General features: G+C 40.2%; 1 protein-coding gene and 1 non-coding gene across 6 annotated transcripts in view; one reads left to right on the top strand and one right to left on the bottom strand.

Annotated features, from left to right (window-relative positions):
- CTNNA3 (catenin alpha 3) overlaps positions 1 to 22,307 on the bottom strand; it is a 562,887-nt gene extending 540,580 nt beyond the window's left edge. The window contains exons 1-3 of one of the 5 annotated variants that reach the window (XM_075109794.1): positions 22,155 to 22,307; positions 19,307 to 19,461; positions 1,368 to 1,486 (exon numbers count right to left, since the gene is read on the bottom strand). The gene's annotated coding sequence lies outside the window, so the exon portion shown is untranslated. Of the gene's footprint in view, positions 1 to 1,367; positions 1,678 to 5,449; positions 5,622 to 19,306; positions 19,462 to 22,154 lie in introns of those variants that run through there. The other 4 variants (XM_075109793.1, XM_075109796.1, XM_075109795.1 and 1 more) reach the window with 4 other exon arrangements.
- On the top strand, positions 17,925 to 18,006 carry TRNAS-UGA (transfer RNA serine (anticodon UGA)). Its single transcript has one exon. It is a non-coding gene; the product is annotated as a tRNA-Ser (tRNA).
- Positions 22,308 to 23,787: the final 1,480 nt, after the last annotated feature.

Here is a 23,787-nt window from a genome sequence, read left to right as displayed (position 1 = left end):
CCCCCTCTTCTTTGTAAAGCTGCTACTCTTGCCAGCTGATTTTTTTGTTTCGTACCCATGCATTACCCCAAGATACTTCACCATCACATACCATTTTATGTAACTATTTTCAAGTTGATATCAAGGTTTGCATTGTTTTTGTCCAGTGACCCAAGTAGTAGAATTCTTCCCTGTTGTCTACAGACACACACAAAACAACTCCAAAATTAAGAGTAGCATATGTGATTGGTACTTCTTAAGCATACATTAATTTTGAGATATGCATGAAAATGAAAGAGAAATGGTTCTCAAACTGCATCATTTTGGGTATTGGCAAACAGCTAGTTAGCTAGCACCTACAAAAGCATGACTGAAAAAAACAAAGCAAAAACCATAATCCCCCCATGCCATGCCTGTATACATGGACAGACCTCTGCCATGCAGATTAATTCTTCCAATGAGGGTGCCATGCGGTGCCGGGAGCCCATTTCCTCTGTCAACTCAGAAAACTGTTTTCAAATAAAAACTTGGCTTACTAGAAAAACCCTACTGCATGGATACATCATTTCTGGTGAAACAGCTTCAGAAATAAAGAGTAAAAGTATTCCTGCCCATTTTGACCTCCAGTCTAATTCCAACTCCAAAGGATTTGGATAAAGAGCACTCCAAGGTAGAACAGTTTTCTAACATCTATCCGATTAGGAATAGGAGAGAACAGCAGCATTTTTCCTAAATGCCTGTCACCAGGCCTAATTCTTTGCTGTTGCATGTCTTTGGGGTTTTACTAACTCTGAACATCACACTCGCCTTCAATAAGAGGAATCCAAATGGATTTTACATAATGGAAAATTGTCTTAGGGTACATAAACTTTCTGAAATATTCCAGCTATTATATTAAATGTAATTATCCCTCACTTATAAACAAGTGCCTTTTATATTTTAAAATAAAATTGTATAAAATTGCCTTATACAGTAATTCAGTGTTTTCAACACAGAGGTGATAAACGTACATTTACATAAACCTTCCTTGCATTAGATCCAAAATGCAGCAAAGTACAAGGAGACGAGTTAAACTTTCTAAAATAACAGCATCCATGCAACATTTTATCCTTCCTTTTCCAATATGGCTTTTTCATGTTGGGAAAATACACAAACACACTGCACAACTTTGGCTACTGGCTTCAAGTGACGATATCATGATGATTTAAAATATTCAGAACATTTAAAAAATCAGGTTTAAAATTTATTTTCTAGGAAGTTGGTTAAGAAAACCAGCTTTTTAACTCAAACTTTTGAGCCAATTGGTTGATGAAGCAATTATAGTTCCATTCACAGCTTCATATTCTTTCACTAAGTGGAAAATTCCCTTCATTCCTCTTCAATCTTACCTTTTGTATCAAGAATCTAACAAGAGATCCTAGGCACAGCTCTGTGAAGAACTCCTCTTGATGCAGCTGGACTCCAGAGGCACTGACAGTGAGAGAGCCAGTTGCCTGTCATGCCTACTCTATAAGAAACAAAGCAGGAGGGGAAAAACAAGTCAAAATGGGGAGGGTAGCGCCCATTTGGGACTTCCTCCTAAACTATTAGTTCCTGACTTCACTGACAACTTGCTACTGAAAATACGACTTAAAGAATCTCCAAGCTCAACAGTAGTCTTGCAAACATAGTATGACACTGAGCTTTTAGACCCTAAATCACACACCATTGAAGTCAATGGCAATGCCCCCTCAGAAATCAATGAGGTTTAGGTTTAACATGAGAGGGGAAAGGGAAAAGAGGAAAGCAAAGGCCATTATTGTAAAACCCAGGCCAAACATAGTTGCAATGTACATATCATAAAAGTTCATACAAACCATGCTCTACATGACAATAATCTTCATTTACCTTCACAAAATACTCAAAACATACTTCCAGAACAATAATCCCACATTTATAAGATTTCTACCAAGGCAGCCATTTAAGAAATGGACATGAGTGAAGTTTTGCTAATTTGCTATGATAGCAAATTTGAGTACCCTGAAGCATAGTATGCGATAGCACTCATGTAAAAATGCTCTGGAAACTCCAAAAAGCCAGAGGTTGCTCAATACTTATATCCACTCTGCTAGAGACTCACTATTCTGCTGCTTAAAATCTTAACGGTCATAAAGCATTCAGTCTGAAAATTTGTACAAGGTCCATGTGTCAGGCTGAATTTTCTTTTTGGAAAGTTCCAGCCACAGCAGTTTGGTTATTTTTAGTTGCTTTAGAGGTAAAAAGGGCACAGACAGCCTGAAGGCTGAGGTAATCTGACACCAGTTAATAACATTGGAGAGGCTCAATTAGAAGAAAAAAAGAGACCTGAGGGATAAGTACACATTGTGACGACTAACAGGTGAGGGAAAAAAAAAACAATCCCAAAACTTGGATTGACATAAGACACAGTACGGAGAGTTGGAGGGAATGGTAGGGGGGACGGGCCATGGAAATCAATTTGGGCCCTGTCATGCAATGACCAACTGATCTCAGTAGCATCTTCTACAGTAAAAGTTGCACAGATCAAAAAGAGTTGAAAGTCAGATAAAAGGTGTAATCAGAACATCTTATAGAAGATTTTGTTCCCCTGCAAAAGCATCAAATATTATTCATAGAACTAAGCAGACTTTCCTAGCTGATACAATAATTTATTATGAGGAAACGTACCTGCCATTGCTATGTTAAAATTACCATTTTATTCATAATTCTTTCCTCAGAATGTTTACAAGATTCAACCTTGGAAGATAATCCTTTCTTTGCTCACCTTCAACTCATGAATTTAGAAGGCATGAACAACAATAGTCAGAGAAAAAAGCTGCTGGACTAAGAAAGATTTAATTTTCTGAGCACTATATTAGAACTATGTCATGCAGTCCAAGTCTAAATCTTACTAACTGCAGTTAGTATTTCTCAGCATTTCTTAGCTCTCTTATTTACTTCATGTTATATAAAAGTTAAGAACAAACAACAAGGCAATTCACTTAACTGTACGATTCAGTATAGAAAAGTGGAGTTACGTAGATGAGCCCTCTTACACCTTTTAAACCATTAGATCTTTTTAACTACATGAGCACTTCATTTATGAAGTTAATTACTACAGCGGTGAACAGAGATCCTCCTTATTTTAATAGGTGCACTACGGAGAGGTGTGGAAAATGCTAGTTTTAATTAAAGTTGTTTGTCCTGTCATCTGCATTATCAAATCCGGAATGGGATTCAGTTGCTTAAGCTAAGCAGCTAGTACCATTTTAGACTCTGTCGGGTATCCATCATACAAGCCTCTAGAGCTCCACAGGTCTCCCATAGACTTCAACCACATATGCCAGGGCTAGATATGGGGATGCTTTATGAGGGCAAAAGTATCTAAAATGACTCTAAACACCTATGCTCAGGCACCTGTATCATTCCCAAGATGTCTTTCTCTTAACAAATCCTCCTCTTGTTACTAGAAAACTTTTCCACTTGATCACAGGTCACCTGTGAAACATTTAATGCAGTAGGCACACGTCATTCCAAGTAAGTGCTGCAAATTTTGAAGTTATGCAGCACCCACTGCGAACGCCACTGCAGCACCAATTCTTAAGCACCATTAAAATAGTCCACACACAATATCTGAAAATACGTTAATGGTATGGATTACTGTAAACTACTATTATACTTCTCCACCTCGGCTGTCTTCCAGATTTCCTGAACAACCTTCCTGTAACCTTGTCTAAGACTCTTTAACATTTGTTCTCTATTAGCTAGCTGTAACATCTTCTCTCATAACTTCATATCTTGCTAACCTTCATCTCCTGACTTTTATACCTAGCCCGTCTTTTACTAACTTCACTGAGCAGTTTTAATCTATTGTTGTGTAAAGTTTTGCTGGTCAATCCAATCCAATGGCATCCACACACAAAAAATGAGTTCTCACCACAGAAATAACAGTAATTTTGCTGTGAAAACCACATTAAAGTAATCGTGAAATAGAACTTGGGAGTTTTTTCTCAATTACCTTGTTCTATATTTTTTTAAGTGGTTTTTTAGATAAAGTTATTCTTTTGTTCAAAGATTTATCCTTTTCCTTTATATTTATTAAATTTAAAAAATGGGTGATCACTTGTTCAGGTACTTACAGAGCTCAGTAGCTTCTTATAGGTGCAGTTTGGCAACTCCCCTGACAAATTACAAGAACTCTATGTGCTGGAGTCATTTCATTCTCTTACAACAAGGGAGTTTATTCTTCAATTTTTCAAAACAAAATGAACCAACCAAGCAGCATATCCACTAAGCAGTATCAAAAGGCCTAACCCAACAGAGAAAAAGAAGCCAACAGCAAAAGGACACAAAACCCTACTCCCAACCCTTCTTTCCCTCCATTTCTCTCTCCAATTCATGGTACTTGTTCAGAGGAATTACTTCAAAAGTTCTGGTAACTTCAGGGCTGCAGTCAGAATTGACAAGTTTTGAATAAGGGCCTTGCCATCCCAAACTAATAGAAATAAGCACTTTGTTATAAAAGGCCCTGAAAGTACCTTCAAATTTTGCCGGGGCAATTGCTGCTGAAGGTTGAGAGAAGTGTTTGCACTAGTATGCCAGAAACAGAGCAGCAGAGGTGAGTGCATGCATTTCCCAGGCAAACGGGCTGGAAAGATGTACCAAAGCAGAAGGTACTTGTCATGGTTTAGTCCCAGTCAGCAACTAAGTGTCATGCAGCCGCTTGCTCACTCCCCCCGCAATGGGGTGGGGGGAGAGACTTGCAAGGGTAGAAGTGAGAAAACTCGTGGGTTGAGATATAGACAGTTTAATAGGTAATGTAAAAGCTGTGTGCGCAAACAAGGCAAGAAAAGGAATTTATTCACTCCTTCCCATGGGCAGGCAGGTGTTCAGCCATCTCCAGGAAAGCAGGGCTCCATCATATGTAATACCTACTTGGAAAGACAAATGCCATCACTCTGGAAGTCCCCCCCTTCCTTCTTCTCCCAGCTTTAGACACTGATCATGATGTCATAGGGTGTGAGACATGCCTTGGGTCAGTTGGGGTCAGCTGTCCCCACAGTGTCCCCTCCCAACTCTCTGAGCAACTGGCAGAGCACGGGGAGCTGAAAAAGTCCTTAACTAGTGTAAGCACCACTTAGCAACAGCTAAAACATCTCCACATTATCAACACTGTTCTAGCACAATCCAAAACATAGTACTATACAAGCTGCTATGAAGAAAATTAGCTCTATCCCAGCTAAAGTCAGGTCAATGCTACACTAAAAGATATCTGCCAAAACCCCTATAGTTAATATATTTTTGCCTACTTACACACTCATACCATTCAGACCACAGAAGTCAGTTTAAAATCCCAAAACAACTCTTGAGCAAATATCAACCAGCTCCACGACACACCAGAGTATTACCACTGTACCTAGAAACGCCTCTCTGAGCCACACTCTCTCTTCAGCAAAAGTGGACATTCACATACCTCTTCTTTATCCCCGAGTTTCTCCAGTTTCTATGTCGAGGGGAGTATCTCAACAGCCTGTTGAGGTCACATGCTCCTATTACAACCTGCCTTCTACCAAGCCCAGTTCCCAGTTTCCACCCCTCTCTGCCCCTTCTCCTCCACCAGAGGAGGACACCGGTGCTCTCGCCCCATTACTTGAGGCAGACACGACACGGACACCGTCCCCCGCTCCTCACCCCCCTCCGGCCCCGCCTCACACCCACAGGGCAGCGGGACGACGCGGCGGCCGGAACCCGCGGCTGACGGGAGAAGCGAGGAGGTCACACTCCCGCCTCTTGCCGCGACCGCGCCGAACGGCCCCGCGCGCGCCAACGCCCGCGGCCCTGCCCCAACGGCCCTGCGCGCGCCGCGGCTCCACCCCAACCGCCGCCGCCACGTTCTCGCGCGCCCGTGGCAGGCACTCGGCGCCGTGAGTAGAGGCCGCCCTTTGCGCTCCGTTTGCACCGTGACAGGTAATTTACAGAGGGAACCTCACGCCTTCCGTTCGCCCGCAGCCTGCCAAACCGCCCTTTTACCAACAACGTTTCTTTTACACCACAAGATGAACAGCTCTTGTTCTGCGCTTCATTCACAAACAGCCAAGAAAGACATTTCCTAAACAAATTTGTGAGAAGACCTGCCACCGCAATGCCACTTTGGCTCCCCGGGAGTGGAAAATGGAAGCTCCGCAAACAGAACCTGCAAATTGGCTAATGTTCCTGTCAGATCCACTTCCTAGCTGTAGTTGTGAGAATTGAGCATACAAATGCGCACTAAGCCTATTTGGGTTTTTTTACATTAAATCACTTTATGCCAGTGTTCATGTATCACTCCTGACATATGCTACTTTTTCAGGTAGTAGGCTTTCCCATCTGTTTTATGAACTGGCACGATTTTTTTTTCCTTTAGCTGACAAGGCAAGGTTCTGCTTCTGTATGTTCTGCTATAGGACTCTGGATAGAATTTCACAGCTTTGAATGAGAGGTAGACCTAGTCAGACCCAGCACTATTGGCAAAGCATGTTGGAACTAATAAATCTCACATGAAACAAGGTATCCATAAAAATAAATTTCAAATCAAGAAAGGTATCCATATCAGCATTGGGTGGACACATTCTGTAGGGCATCCCAGGCTTGGTCTGTGATCATCTAGGTAGGGAACCTGGTTGATCAACATCAGGGCTTCATGCATCTCATGTGCCTGGATTTCATTCCTGTAGAAGTCATCTCAAAACCTGGTGAGTGGTAAGTGGCTCAATCTAGCCCCAACATGGCATCAGGGCACGGACAGAGTGTTTGACCAGACCCAGGACCTTAGACCTGTGACCACCAGTACAGGTGTCATCATGTTTGCTTAAATAATTTATGCTACAGTAGGCCAAAGGAAATTTTAAATTGTCTAACAAAATTTCCCACTGCTGCAATAACTTCTTATGCTAGCTGTCACTTGAATCACTGTGGAAATAAAAGATTTTTTTCTTCTTTTACAGACAGCACATTCCAATATCCTGACTGTCCACTTGCCTTCAACTACTGTCTGTAAGTAAAGTCAGTAATTTCTGATTTCTTTGGATTTTCAGTTGCTTTACTAATGTATTTACTTTTAATGGAACTACTGATCAGAACTGTAATTGAATCCATAAGCTATAATTTTATATAAACAATAGAAAATATTATTTAAAGAGAGAAGTCTATAAAAAACAGCCTGCTTACAAGGCACTACATCCCACTACTGCTGAGAAGCCATGCAGTCTGAAATTAGCAGTAAGGAAGCTTAAATTGCAAAATTAATCATATCACCATGAGCATCAGAAATGAAACAGCAGTGCCTTCAGTTCCTGAACCCATGTTTCAGTCTTCTCAGGATCTACACAAAGGGAAGACATAAATCTCAAGACTTCCATTGCTTGAGGTTTATTTCTTCAAACTATCTATTGGAATTTTCACCAAGAATATTTTTCTTAAGTAGGAAATGTAGGCTATAAAGGTGAGAATAACCCGAGATCAAAAGATCAGAATATTCCTGAAGATCATAAGGTTCTCAGACGATTCAACAAAAGCACCTTTCCATTGTGTTTCTCCACATGCGGCCCACCAGCAGTAGAAATCGTCAATACAGACCTATAAAAATCACTTTTAACCATGACTGCTAGTAATATATACCATAGATTTCTGCACAAGCAAAATGCTAACAGTAGATGTGTAATTAGTAGATCTAATATTTTATAACAGTGTTATATGTAGAAGCTTAGTTTGAAACAAAGAGGACATCGAGGTGAAAGACCCACGGTAAACTGGCATTAAAGGATAATCAGTTGCATCTATTCTATCTGTTACTGGGTTTTAGCTTTCCTACATTCAAGGTCTTAAAATTCAAAATATATGAAGTATTTGATTTTACACATATAAAGACTTGCAAAGGTTTATTGCCACAATTTATCACTGAGGCTTAACCGGAATTCAAGTTAGAGTGGTCATTTACCCAGGATAACTGCAACCTGTGAATACTACAGATTTTATCTTTAGGCACAAATATGTGTTTCGACCACTGTTTAACAGGGAGATTTTCTGATGAAGGGATTTTTTCATAATTGCCCACTATCTCATTTAAACTTTCTTCTAAAGCATCTGCTAATATGGAGGTACTACCAGCAAAACCACAGTTTTTAATTACAACTATGAAATAAACTGCATCTATTATTATTTTTAGGAGGGGAAAAATCTCAAACTGGAAAAATGTGATTAAATGAAAAATGAAAACAAAAGAGTCTTGTATTTTAAGATTTGAATCGTACAAAAGGGAATAACTCTGAAGTAAATCAGGGTCTCCATACCTACATAGGGATTTGTGCTCAGAATGGGGACAAAAGTCAAGCAATGGGAGCCAGAAGCATATTTTATTTTCATACAGGTGGTGAATATGTTGCCATTTATGGTGAGATGCATTGTGAAAGTCAGGTCTAATTAATAATCCTACCATGAGGATATTTTTGGCACACAGAGCAGCATTTTCATATGATATCTAGCATAATCTGATTTTGAAAGCATATCCACTTACCTGCAACATTAGAGGTATTTGCTATCCACTTAACTTGTTTCTGTTTTGATAAAAGTATGTTAAATGTGTGTATAAAACAGTTGCAAGTAGAAACATGGATATGCTTTTTGGATAAGCCCAAATAAACCTAGTAAAAATACATTAAGGATAAAGGCTCCAATCCAGTAGCACATGGCATGCATGCCTAAATTTCCTGGGATTATTTACTTAAAAATAGGAATGAAATGAAACATTTGTCTGCATTGACACTTACAACCATGTGCAGTGATATAATTTGATAATCTTGTAACACTGAACCTATCATTTCATTAAAATTTAGGTAGAACTTTTAGCATCTTTCTTAAAAGGATCCATTACTGAACATATGAGAAGACTAAAGGGAAAAGCAAATTCTATACAGTCCATTAAGAGTCATATTCTAAACAGTTAGATGAAAGCTTCGATGAAGTTGTGTGCCTCTTTTCGCATATGCATGCATGTTTAGACACCTAAATTAATATTTAGCTGCATAAGCAGGATTAGCAAACAGTACACATTTATTCACATACTTGTGTTGACAGATATCATACTTCCTTCTTTTAAAATGTTGCTTTAACTTAGTTGATTAAGCATTTGTGAGCAAAGCCAGACAGAAGCACAGGAAACTGCAGCTGCGTTTGCATACAATGAACATGTCAGTCAAAAGCGTCAGCCCTTTTTCAACACTACCCTGCCAACAGCCTGAAGTCCTTGACCAGAAAGGACCAGCACTAGAACAACAGCTTGGTTTACCTAACTATCGGGAATTTTTTGTTGTTTGTCTAGATAATGTCTATAAAAAAAATACTTTGTGATACCAATTAATTCTATGGAAGCTGCCCAGCAGCTATTATATTGCAAGAAGTTTTGTCATCATTGACAAACAAGGGAAAGTTCCACATGCCATAACAAGAGATCTGACCCACCTGGGTTCTCCAGTTCTTGCCATCCTCTAGTTGCAGTTCAGTCCCAGAATAAATTCCATATTCACAAAAATTACTGCTATCCATAGCAGAAAAAGAAAATGGCACAATAGCGTATATTCCATGAGAACCTTTCTATGTTTCAGGACAGAGAAGGTTTTAGTAGAGTTGTGTCTCAGAGACCATATTGATACTCACTACTCATATCTGAAGACCAGAAGAGGGGAAGCCAGAGCAGAGCTCTGACTTTAAGTAACAAAGGGGCTAGAAGTTTCTAAAAATGCTACCATCCCCCAAACAGTAAGTAATGCCTTAATCTCAATAAAGGAAAGGGGTTTAATCTTTTCCATTATCCAAATAAACGTCTGCAATATCTATTAAATAGTCTTTTGGTTTAAGATAGCAGGATTCCAGTCAACATTTCTAATGTTAATGCATGGTTACTAGATCAGATTGTGTCAAGTCTTAAGCACTCTGGTTGGCTGGAAGTTCTCTTGCATTTTATCATACCAGAAATAGCATTTCAGTCATTAGCAATAGGTCCTGGTGCTGTAAATGTGGAGTCAAGCAAATTAAGCGAAGCAGGTAAAATACTTCACAAGTTACCAATCCCTTAATACAGCCTTTTAGTATACTCTGTCAGAATGTTTTCAGCCAAACAGAGGGAAAGTGAAGCATCATTATACTAGCCTCAACAAAGAGACAGGAGCCACAAAACAAGGAAGCACAATGCTAAATCAGGGGAATGGACTGACCATGTTTGATAAACAGATAGTGAAGAAGAGCACAGTACAGGGTTCTGAACTAGGGAAGGAAGTAGGAAACACACACGCACCTGAAAGAATTACCTAGGTTCTCTTTTAAATAAATTGTGTCGGTGTCATGGTTCAGCATAATATGATGAAATGCAAACTCCTTGAAATTTGACAACTCTATTACCTACTTAATTAGGGAGAATTCTCACAGAGCATGCAAAAAAATATATCATACTAAATTAGTATCTGTTTCACAGGCAAGTCAGTTTGGTGTGGTGGTTAGAATTATAAGTGATGAATAATAGCTTTTCCTTTTATTTAGCATTCGTATCTAATAGTGTCCAAATGTCTTAAACTAACTAGGAACAAAAACTTGGAGAAAAGCTAAATAAATCACTCTTCCTTAAACAATCCCAAATAATTGTCAGGATATTGTATTAAAAAAAAAAGCACACCAGAAGTAACATGCATTTAACATCAGTCTTGCACCATGAATATATCTATTATGTGTAAGATCGATGGAAATAGCAGATGATCCCTAAAGGGCTTTTCACTGATATCGGAGATGCCATAAGGACTCCCAAAGTTTAGGATAAATAAAATACAGAATGTTTTAATACAGAGGAGTAATGTTACAAACTAATTCTATATTTAAGAATTTGAGTAAGTGGACTAAGAGTAAGGGTGTACAGCACAGCATGAACAAACTACCATGTGGGGGAGTTCATGAAACAATAGGCTACAGGGACAGGCTATAACATTATTATACAGGAGCTCTAAAATGAAGCCACTTTTGATTCTGTATCTGAAACTGGTCCCCAAATCCATTCTTAGGCACATAGAATGGAAAATTTTAGCCACATAGGCCTTTTGAAGTAAATTCTTATTTGTATTGACCGTATAGTTTAGTCATTCAGCTTTGTTAAACAAGCTACAAAGATAATAGAATGAGAGAAATACAGGAGAAACATACTTCAGTATGATTCAGCATTATTTTTGCTGTTGTTATTCATTAGTTTCTTCAATATGAAGACATGAAATACTGTAGTCTAGTGGCACCAGCATTATCTATTGTAATACACAGTTTGCGCTGGAGTCATTAATCCATTGACATTCTTCAAGGGAAATGTAAAATTTACTCTTGAATATTCTGTGTTACACGTAAACACAAAGTTAGTGTTCCACTAGCATTGCTGTAAATGTTTCCTGTTAGCTTAGGCAGAATCTAATCTAATTTTTCTGTTGCAAGTATCACAGACATAACATATTAATAGATTTCTAACAGGAATAAATGTTGAAACTATTGCATTTGTAAAGCTGATAGAGATCAATTAAGTAAAAGGTCACAGAGCAAATGTGTAAGAAGAGATGGAATAGGCATTACCAAATGAACATTGCTCTTGAGGTCAAAACAGGCAAGAAGAAAGAAGCGTTGAAGTGCTTGGGGCTCAGTCCTGTATTTCTAAAGAAGACAGTAATAATACGGAGATTATTTAATGCTGAAGAATACATTTATGGCCTTAAGCTGTGTCAGGCAAGGTTTAGATTGGATATTAGGAAAAATGTCTTTTCTGAAGGAGCGGTCAGGCATTGGAACGGGTTACCCAGAGAGGTGGGGGAGTCACCATCCCTGGGGGTGTTCAAAAAACATGTAGATGTGGCACTTGAGGACATGGCTTAGGAGGTCTGGGGGTGCTGGGTTGATGGTTGGACTTGATTATCTTAGAAGTCTTTTCCGACCTTAATAATTCTATGGTTCTATTATTTGCATGCTGATTATCACTTGCACATTTATTTCTACTGGTTGGCTAAACTGTCCATGTTTCTATTAAAGATTTTGCAGTATCTGTCCTCTTCACTTACAGGAGTTAAAAGACATGGGGAAAAAAAAATATGGGCAAACCTATTGTAGTACCATTATTTTATGTAACAGTCCTAAAACAGATTTTTCTCTCTCCATTATCTATTCTAGTGTGCAGCCCTTGCTAGTTTGAAGTGACTAAGAAAGAAAACTTTTAATATTCTTTTGGAAGATAAATTTACTTTCCAAAATACACTTATCTATTGGGATATTTTATCTGTTATCCTGTGTTCATTTTTGGCCAGTTAAATCTTCATTAAAAGCCTATGAGATATACTAAAGTTTTTTGCAATGTTTACCTCCCATTTAGTACTGACGTGAAGAAAAATTCTAAGCACTGATGGTTTTCATTTAGTTTGCATTTCCAAAGCAAGTATATTATAATTGTATTTTCAGTTTATGAAGACTTTCTAAATACTGCAATCCTTCCCATAGGCTGTCAGCTGTAATTTTTATTCCCATTTAACAAGTGCTATAGGTTCAAAAATTTTAACATTATAGAACAATATATTAATAAAGCAGTGTTATATGCACGAATTCTGATAATGAACTAATTCTTTGCCAATATCATCATATGCAAATTAACCATATATATGCATAAACATTGCTAACTTTAGCATATGACGTGCCAAACTCTTTAGGTAGGCTTTTAGTCTCGTATCGTCATCTTCAGGGCTGCTGCCCGTACAGTATTTCTGAAGAATTGCTTACACCATTCTGAAATAGGTGAGCTTACTTGCCCACCGGGGACAAGGATCTCCCTCTCTGATGTCTGTAAAAGATGACCCAAGCAGCCGGCTGAGGCATCTCAATGCCAAGTGCCTGTGTGAATGCTGGGAAAGCTCTATCCTACTCAAACTGCCCAAGACTAGTTTTCATTTGACCTCCTCTCCCTTACATTGCCTCAGCCTCTTAAAGGTAGCCAAGTATCTCAGACTTTAAGGTCTTTAAAATTATGTACAGTAGGTAGCAAACTTTATTAATTAAACACCTGTATGTGTAGAGGCTCTCCAGCACTTGACAACAGACCTTATTACATTTCAGGAATTTCAGAGTTTTACTTCAGGATTCTATCTCAAGGTTCAAGTGACTTCTTTAGATATTTTTGAGTTTCCCTGTGTCAGTATCTAGGACTTAAGACTGCAATGCTATTTCAGTTGAGGCTTTCTTCAAAATATTTTTAGTGATTTGTGTCGTAGTAAGATATTATTCTGTCTTGGAAACACAATAGCTTCGTAGTGAACGGCTAGAATTCCAATAGCACTCTGCAGATGATACCATTCTTCCCTAATCCCTTTTGATCACTGCTCCTCGTCAAAGATTATTATATGACGGTGCTTAAACCTGCTCCTGCATGTGATACCTGCAACACATCCTATCTGCTCTTTTACTTGTAGCTTGCACAATCAACACTGGAGGTCACTCTTGCATTGCTCAAGTAACAATTTTCTCTAGACAGACACCAAGTTTTTCAAGATTCAATGGAATGTAGTTAGTTAAAAATAACACTTTGTGTGTCATTTACACAAGTCAGCCAACTCTCATGATTTCTTATGTTTTACTGAAACTGCACATTTAACTCAAGTCCCAGATTCATGTGAACACAAAATACAGACAACTACCATTTAAAGAAAAATTATGTTTCTTCTTAGTCCTGCTAGGAAATACAGGCTCCTAAATTCAAAATACAGAAGTTAGACATTGCAAGTTGTGAGACAAAAGGGACACTGAGTCTATTTCCAGGATACTGCATGTGTGTTTTAGATGTCTCTTCATAAGCCTGCGTTCATTTTAACCTGGCAAAAGCCTATGGGCCTGGAATGGTCAGGCTATAGGGTTTCACGTTCCAAGGAAGGCCTGATGGAGAACTGAACTCAAGTGTTCCCCCAAGCTCCAGAACCAAACCCTCAGACCTCAAGTGGTCCTATGCATTAGTTATTCCAACATAGCTGTCAGCCACATGAGAGTTTCCAGGTGGACAATTGGTAAGTGGTCCATGTGACAAGTGGTAAGCGGTCCACTGCACAAAATTGTGCCCAAGTATACAGTGCTCCAAAAGACACGGTCTTAACATTTGTGATCCCAGACTGGTAGCCTTGGTTTTGGCATCAAATAAGTTTGGTTTAAAGAAACAGCTTGGCTTTACTAACAGGTAGTAGGGGCACTTCCATTGAATCCAAAGGGTGAGTATAGTCTGAGCTCTGTATTCAGTCAATGCCTATGACCCCTCCCTCTCTTCCAAGTAAAGAAGTTCTCTTGTTACTGAGACCACACTGTAATTTATTTTTGCTGAATTTTGTTTGGGTTTTCTGCATTTTGCATGGCTTCAGAATATAATTCTCATTCCAGTGTAATTTTCCATATTTTCTCAGCTTACAGAAGAATTATCTTAATAAAAAAAAGCTTTCAAAAATTAACTGAAGAATTGTATTTAACATTGCAGTCAAGAAGTATTTTAAAAAGACCCTCCTTCAATAAAATACAGGAAAAAGTTGTCTAGTGTTCTCAGAAACCATCATACTAACTACCACTTCAGTAGAATTAAATGCAAGAATTGTTTCTGCAGTCTAAACACAAGACCATTTTGATTTATACTTTAAGAACATTTAAAATGTATGACTCCCAGTAATAGAATGTTTTGAAGTTGGGTTTTGGGGTATTTTGGTGTTGTTGGGTGGGGTTTTATTGTTTGTTTTTGTTTGCTTGGGGTTTTGGGTGGGGTGGTGTGTTTATATTTCTTCCATGAGAATAACAGAACAAGGCACCTGAAAAAGTAGGGAAGGCATATTTTATATTTCATATAGATAAGGGGGATTTTTTCCCCTCTTGCAAACTGTCCTTAATAATAGGCAAAAATCAAAATGTGGAGCTTCTAAAAGCCTCCTGTTAATGTTTTCTGGGTAAAAGGACTTTGCATAAAATACATGACACACTCAGGTGTCTCATGCTATTTATTGCAGGGATCTCTAGGTCATTAAATAACCTTAAGTGGCAAAAGGCCTTTATTCACAACCAGAATATGCCTGAGTTACTGCCCTTTACTCATCCTGGAAATGTCATCTGTTCAGAAGGTGAACATTTTGTGTAATCATCCAGGATTTGTAAATATCCAACAGTTCACTCAAAGCTTCAGATTGGCTGCTGGATGACTGGAAATCTCAGCCCTGTGCATCATGCATGTGCTATGGGGCAAATAAGCATGAGAAGCACAGGAAGACCAAGACATAGCACCACATATGCTTAAATTTCTGTCGGGGGTGGGTGGGGGGGTGGGGGGGTGGGGCGCGGGGCAGGACGGGGACGACCCTGAAAAACAACAGCTGTGGTTCAATCCCTTCAGGAACGGTTAGAACAGATGCCCTTAGTTGAAGAAATATTTCCAAATCCAGACTTTGATGTGTTGTTATAATTTGGTTTCCTTTGGCTTTGACTAGTAAAAATGTTCTTGTATTTCACATCCTCTTCCTAAAACAAGTTACTTGTATGGATTTCAAGTAGTCTGTTTTTTGTAAAGAAAAATCTGCAGCAGATCCATCATTGTAAAAGTAAACAGCTCTGCTTCTTGTCCTCAAATCAATTAAAAAAAAAAAAAGTGCTTTGTACTGAAAGCCCCAACAAGTCTTTTCTGGCATTTACACCTGAGAAATCCTTTTTTCTCCACCAGCAAACATGATCTCTAGCTGCCTCCACTTCTATGTCTTACTTAAGAAGTTCCCCTTGGCTATAATGTGGTACACTGAAGGCACTCCTTTTCCTCTCCCTGTTCCTCACACATTTGCTATTTACATAATCAAAAAAATTTGGTATAATCATGCTTTCTATCTTCACATATATGAAACCAGGTACACTATGGGATAAAGACAGCATCTTATCAGGCATAACACAGCTTATGAGTGCCTTACACAACCACACAAAACTATATGACATAAGCAAAACAGTCCAAATCAGTTCTGGTATAAGGACATTAAACAAACAACAATTTAAACAAAGATTATTATGATGCTAAACTACTGAGTTGGCTAGGGGGATACAAAGTAGGACATAAGGATATTTTATGTGTTAATGTTTTTGAAATGTTCCTTATTATCTGAAACACAGCAAAGTGCACAAGCATAAACTCCATTTGGAGTTGGATTATTTTTTCTTTAATATCCACAGTAACACAAAAAGACATATAGGAGAGAAAGAAGAAATATCCAGCTCATATCCACAGCAGTGCTGAGCCTTATGTGGTTAGGTGCAAGAAAAAACAATAAATCACTAACATATAGTATCAACTTTTCTGAATCAATCCAGCCTTTTACTGGCTACTTTAGAGGGATGATTAAAGGTCTATTTGCACTACAGGCCTGCATGCAGCTAAGGGACCATCCCCATTTCTACATGTGGTCTATAAACACTGTTGTCCTTATAATTTCACATTACCTAATGATAAACTCTCTATTAGTTTTTGTAATGCAGAACTGAGCAATCATAGCTGTCTGACAGTGACCACAAACTACCTCTCGATTGCTAATGAGCAACTAAAGATAAGGATTCAAAAGTTTTTTAAAAACTGCAGTAACTTAAATGGTAGAGAGACCTTAATAAATACTGACGTAAAACAAAGTAACTGCGTTCTTTTAAAATTATAGAAACACTTTGTGTTTTCTAATGTCTGTGTGTCCTCTGCATTCTCCAGGTGAGGTTCCAGATAAAAGTCATAAAAGACTAATTTTGTAAGCCTATATTAAGATCCTTATCAATCCAGCAATATTTTTGGTACTGAGGAATGTTCAGAATTATTAAGAGGGCTTCTTGATCAGTAACTCATACAAAAAAACTGGGAGGAAAAGCACAATCATCAACATCAACCCAGCTATTTAAAAAAAGGGGGGAGCGGAAGCATTAACTAAAGCTGTGACTATAGGAGGGAAAATAGGGTAAAATTCTGAGCATAAACATACCTTGCAAAAAAAGATGGAAAGGAAAATTATTGGTTTTACCCATTGCAGCATATGTATAAAGTCAAGTTAGATTTAATTTCCATTACGCTACTGCTGAAACAATTAATGTAATACCTACAGTGAATAAGTTTACATAAAGTCATACAATAAAGAACTTTTGTAATAGTTGAGCGAACTGAATTAGTAAAAACAGGAAAAAATTTAAGCTAACACCACTGTAAAAAGTGAATGCAGTGCCTAACAATTACTGTGTTTGTAGTAGTTACTGGCTGTATCTTCAGTAGCAAAATCAAGCGGGCCTGCAAACACTCCCAGGCACGCTTAATTTACAGGGGCCGACTCAGCCTTTACGTTTCAGGTCGAAAAACCCAGAAGCATATAAATTGACATTTATTATTCCTGTAATGAACAGCTGCATGGGACAGTTAGTGGAGTTACTGCCTACATTAGAAAGAGTACAGTGGCCTGCGCCGGCTGCCTGCTCAACAGCGAGAACGGATGCAGCGAAAAATCGCTGTACGAAGGGCGGCACTACTGCGTACAGCCTCGCTGCGCAGAGCCTTCGCACTGACTCGAGCTGCTGAGCAAAATGGAATTCTTTTAACCGGGGAGAAAGGAAAGAAGGAAATCAGGTGACAGCGGTAACACACGTCTGCTTCCCCACGCCCAAGTTATGGTTTTAAAACTGAAACCCGGGGCGCGCAGTGCCGCAGCACCTCCGGCCGGGCAGGGCTGCGCTGCGCTGCGGGCCGGGGGCGGCCCGAGGGGCGGCGGGGCCCGGTAGCTCCCCCGGCCCGGCGGGACGCGGGGCCCGGAGCCGGGTGCGGTACGGCGGGCGGTGGCGCCTCCCCTTTGCCTGATAAGGACTGCGGCCTGGAGAGGGAGCCAGCAGGAGCAGCGATGGCCGAGTGGTTAAGGCGTTGGACTTGAAATCCAATGGGGTCTCCCCGCGCAGGTTCGAACCCTGCTCGCTGCGGCCCGGTGGGGCGTGCATTTTTTTTCACCCCCACCCTCTTTTATGTTTTGTAATGTGCAGGGTTTACTCCTCACGTCTTCTCTCACTGTTAACCGTGCCTCTGCAGCAACAAAAGTATTCATCCTATTGCAACTTGCTAGACCCTTCCTACACACTCCTCCTCTGCTTCTGCCCAGAAATAAAAGTAGTACCAGAGCAGCTTCCCAGGGCAAGCTTCTGACATTGCATCTAAAACCTTGTGATAACCAGCACTTGTGGAGGTGGGAGAAGGGTGCACTGGGATCAGTGTTCTTTCCAAAGCTCACCTTCTAGGTCCTCTGCAGACAGGACAGGCACTTTCCAAGCACAAAGTGCAAGAGTAATCCAATGCATAACACACAGTGTCCCAGTTTGCCCAGAGGGCTATTGTCCTGCCCCCATGTCCTACAGCTGATACAAAATATATTCTTGTCAGCAGCAGGCTACTCTCTAAATATATTTGCTCCCCTGAACCCTCCCTTTCATGAAGGAAGCTGGTCTGATTACTCCTAGACTTCCAGTGAGGGGATCCGACATCATCTTTTCCTGTCCTTTATGGCCTTCTGCACTGGCATGAAGTGCACGCACCCCCACAATCTGGCAATGAGTGGGGAAAAATTCCCCACAGACGTTACTATGCAACTAATAACCAGGAAAAGCATAAGGCAGCAGCCCCCCACCCCACCCCCCCCAACACATCTGAGTGGTAAAGGGTCAATCTCCTCCTATGTATGACCCCAGCGCTAGTGAAGGGCTGAAAATTTTGCAAGGTCAGGTAAGAGAAAGCCGGAAATAAGAAAAAGGCCATCTCCATAGAGGCCAAAATAGGCTAATGTAAGAACAACCGCTTTTCTCTCCTATCTGTCATAAAGACAGGATGTAAATCCAACACAAACACACATGCAAACCCATTCTTTCTAGCATCATGTTTTGTTAGTGCAGTTGAATTCAACCAGAAGACGGAGGCAGGGGAAGAAGAGGAAACATCAAAATATCCCTGCTCAGTTAAAAATAAGAAACGGGGGACAACTAGTTGTTTAAGCTGGCAGCAAAATGAATATTTCAAAGTGCTCCCTAACAAGGCATCCAGGGATGTCAGTTGTCTGTGTTTGTTTCTGTTGGGGAACACGCAAGTGTTAGAGGTTACACTTCAGAGGGAATTTTAAACCGGTAGATAACCGACAGTGGTACTGTGTAATACATGACCATAACATTAGGCATTTCCCTTAAGATGTCTGATTCCAGTATCCCTTGGCAGGTACCTTCACATGTGAGAACTTACCTCAGATGTGCCAGAAGAGACAGTTTTTAAATTCAAGCGTAGTGACTTAAGCGCCCTTTCCTAAGGTGCAGTACATGTGTTATTTTCACCTTAGTGTATTTGTCTTCCATCAGCAGCTTAAAACTGTGTGCTTAGTGCAGTACATGTTAGTCACTCTGCAAAACATCAAGATTTTTAGTGAGTGTGCAAATTCCAGATAAATTAAAAAATAATTTATTTTCCACATATAAGGCTCAATTTTGTTTAATCAGCCAGGAATTTAGACTCTTTTTATTCTTCTACAACTTGAAGATCCCACCCACCACTGTAATCTGGAACAGATGAAACACCATTTTGTGTAATGCAGTTATGGTTAACATTCCAAATTAATAAAAAGACAGTATTAAGAGAGCCAAATACTAAACACAGTGGGCAAGCTTTGCACTACGTCCTTCTTCAGTGATGCAGTGGAAAAAAAAATTGCAAGTTTTTTTACTGACCACTTTAAGTGTCTTATTTCTAAAAGACATGTTTCATTGCTTTAATAGATCTTAAGAAAAAGCACCAACCCAATAAATATTTATTAGGAAGTTTGCAACTTCAGGGTGTCCTTTTTACTGGGACCTTCCTGGGGATGGAAATGTCAAATGACCAACACCAAAAGATGTGGTTATTTTTCAATATAAAAGTTAAAATAACAGGCCTGTCTGTCAGAAAAGTAACAAACAACTCCTCTGTCTAAGGAAGTATTTGCATTCAGTGAACCTCTTTTCCTTGAAACTGCTTGAGCAAGACCAGCAGAGAGCTACCAAGATGATCAGTGGGCTGGAACATCTCACAAGGAAAGGCTGAGAGACTTGGGCTTCTTCAGCCTGGAGAAGAGAAGACTGAGGGGGGATTTCATCAATACTTATAAATATTTAAAGGATGAGTGTCAGGACGATGGGACTAGGCTCTTTTCAATAGTGCCCAGTGACAGGACAAGGGGCAACGGGCACAAGTTGGAACACAGGAAGTTGCACCTCAACATGAGAAAAAACCCTTCCCTGTGCGGGTGCCAGAGCAGGGGCACAGGCTGCCCAGAGAGGCTGTGGGGTCCCTTCCCTGGAGACATTCACACCCCGCCTGGACGCGGTCCTGTGCCCCCGCTCACAAACAGGGGGTTGGACAAGATGCTCTCCAGAGGTCCCTTCCAACCCCTGCCAGTCTGTGATTCTGTGAAACTGATTTTCCCCAACATTTGCAGTTGAAATAATAAAAGAGCAGCGGCAAACACCCAAGTTATTTCCCACCCTCACCCATCAGCAAGATTTATGAAAATGTTCCCATCAAGGCACTAAAGGAGAAGAACCATATGGTTTTAATTGCAGTTTTTTTTTTTTTTATTATTACAGAAGGACTGTAAGTAAGGACTGCCAAACTGCCTGCTAAAGCTACATACACATCAGCAGCACTAGTGTTCCAGGTTCAGTGCTCTCCTCCTGACTCCTATCACTTTTCATCTCCATTTTGTAGCAAAGAGTTAAAATGCTACTGTTCTGTTCTCAGCTGAGGTTTAAAAAAGGAAGCAGATACGAGTGAGAAAGAGCAAGGCAGTAATAAATCTGGTGCTGGAGTCCAGACCCCAAAAGGTACACACAGGCTCAACATGGCATTCCATATCTCTGCCACTTGGGCAGTTTTCATTCCCAAACCTGGCTCAGGCCCACTGCACAGTACCGTCAGGGAATGAGGTGCCTCCAGCGAGCTAAGCAAAGAGATGCTTAGGGTGCCCAGGCTCCTTTTTCTCCTTTTTCCAGGCTCCAGCATCTATCCACACTGAAGCAAGCAGCCTAGTCCTTTGGCAGTGGCAGGCTAAGGATGCACGTGGGAGTCGTGGGGAAGACTCGGAGCCTTTGAACATGAGGACTGCACATATTGGGAAGCATGAAAGGCATCAAGGCCCAACCATCTGGAATAGCCTCTTACTCCTCTGGACCTTTCTGCTCATTGTCCTGCCTCTCCCCCCCCGCCCCATCGATATCATTCACACAAAGTTTTTTATGAGAAAGAGGAGGAGCTGGCAGTCCTCTACCCAGCATAAATTTGGGGGTTCCATGGAAATGAACTGCTAGTAAAGGACCAGCTCTGACAATCCTGACAAAGAAATTGTAGTTTAAGGATTGGTGCCTGAGAGTCAAACAACATCTCCTTAGACAAGCTGTCTGCCTTTGGTGCCAAGAGCCTTTCGATATTTTCAGAGAAGCATATTTGACACAGCAGCAAGCAAATAATTTTGTCCAAAGCTCTAAGAACTACATCACACATCAAGGCTGGAAACCTTCCAAACAACTGGCAGCAAATTTCATTTTCCGGAAGTAACCCCTCTTCCTTATTGCCCCACCAGGAGAAGGGAGCAAGAGCAAACCACTGGGAAGACTGAATAGAGAGGAAAGAGAAGTCATTTTCTCCAGCATCCATCACCTGTAAGAGGTTATGATATCCATCAGAGAGCTAAGACATATTTAAGTTCCCAATCTGCATTGTGTGCCACTGTAATGACTTGAACATAAGTCTTTCAAAGCTGGGACAAACAGAGCACATGAAGAGTCTCATCTTCATTAACATGTGAGGGAGAAGAGACTAATATAGTGAAGGTGAAAGAACAAACATACAGTGCCTACCACGGGGTGGGGGGCAGGGGAAGGGGGGCTTGGCACCTTTTGCAACAGCAGTAAGAGCACATACACTGGGCTGCAATAAAAATACTCAGCATAAACTAACTGATAAATATCACCCCATCTGCCAGTGACAGAAGCTGACAGCTTACTGAGTTGCTTTATTTTTTGCTGGGTAATTTCATCAGCTTTAAAACAGCTTCACTGCTTACCTTCCCAGCAGTCTTGTCTCTCATTTCAGGATATGGAAGTGTAAGATAGCAATGTTCATACTCAGGAAATTAAAGCTACCCGGTATCTGTTTTAATCATCAGGATACTTGCTTCTGTTATAAAACATATAAACTGCCTTTTCCTCCTCCCCCACCTTCAAAGAGGAAAATAAGTATTCAGGAAACAACCTTACCTATCATTTAGCATTACACACCCTGAGATTAAGTCATACACTATCTGTATTCATCATCAAGACTTTAACTCTTGTCTTGCCACTTGGGAAACGTTGGCAAAACAACTTGGTAAATACTGACAAAACAAAAAGTTTGTGAAGAACTGGAACACTCTCAGTCTTATATATTCAGCATTTGTACAAGAACAGGCATGACAGCAGTAATTACAGACATATTAGTTTTAAATAATTCAAGAACCACCACCCCCTGAGCTGTTCAGTTTCATCGTAAACAGCTAGCTAAATAGTGGCTTGATTTCTGATATTACAAGACTGGTTGATAGTTTCAGAGACCTAGAAACACAGTAGTAAAAAACATGCCCTATTCTCTGTATTTTATTGTCATCATCACCCACCTGCATCCCCATCTGCTATCTCAGAACTTCCAGCTGAAATCTCATCAGCCCTCACAAGCCCAGTAAAGGCCAATTTTAACCAATACTTTGGACTAGACTCCAGCAGATCTAGGCTCACTTCACAGGCTTGTTTAATTTCATACCACGCTAAACTAAGTCATTTAGAGCTATAGCTAACAAAGCATTCAAGCACACCAATGCTCAGTCACTGTGTAATGGAAGCACACACCAAGTCAGACCCCCTCAGATACCCAGAAGGTTCAGGACCCTTTGCTACCTACCTAAACAACTCACAGGGAGTGCTAAAGAAGAAAAGGGGACCTTACCATCCCTTGCAAGTAGCTGCCCTCTCACTCAAGATTCACAGGTCCTAATTGTAATATATAGTATCTGGGTTTGTTGCTGTTCCCCACCCCATCGGTTTCTACTTTGCAAAGAAAGGCCTCTATTGGCCACTGAAAAACCATATATACCTGACTCTATTGTCTCTTAATCACATCTTTACAGAGGTTGAGAGATCCACCTTACAACCCCTGCTCCAATTAATACTTAAGCATGTTAAGTATGTTATGTGCTTATCAGTGCAGAGGCTAGGGCACCACATTATCATGGATAATGTCATGTGGGACACTTGCTGAAACTTTTCATGCTACTAACAAAAAAACTTCTAAAAATACAATATATTTTAAAAAATATAAGCATTTAATACTTGGAGGGGGTGGGCTCTAAATGATCTAAAATGGAATAATCTGTCAGGTGCTTAATTTTTCCTTTCTAACCTGAGGGAGAACAGGGATGCCCACTCATTCCAGCTAACTGTTCTTACTGGCCAACAGGTCAGGTCCCACCAGTGCTGTCCCAAAAGTAAAACAGGCTGCACAGCTTCCTCTTGCTTTTCAGTACCTCTGGGTTTGCTCTGCTAGGAATTTTTATTTGAGAAATGAAGAAAATTGGACCATTTCAAGGTAAATGTATACATAAATAGAAAAAAAGTCTGTATGGGGTACTAGAGCAGCAGTTAATGATCTGCCCCCTTCACTAGGGC

Source organism: Phalacrocorax aristotelis, chromosome 14 (assembly GCF_949628215.1).
Source record: "Phalacrocorax aristotelis chromosome 14, bGulAri2.1, whole genome shotgun sequence".
NCBI lineage: Eukaryota > Metazoa > Chordata > Aves > Suliformes > Phalacrocoracidae > Phalacrocorax > Phalacrocorax aristotelis.
Note: the sequence above shows the minus strand (reverse complement) of the source record. Positions and strands in the feature narration are given on the sequence as shown.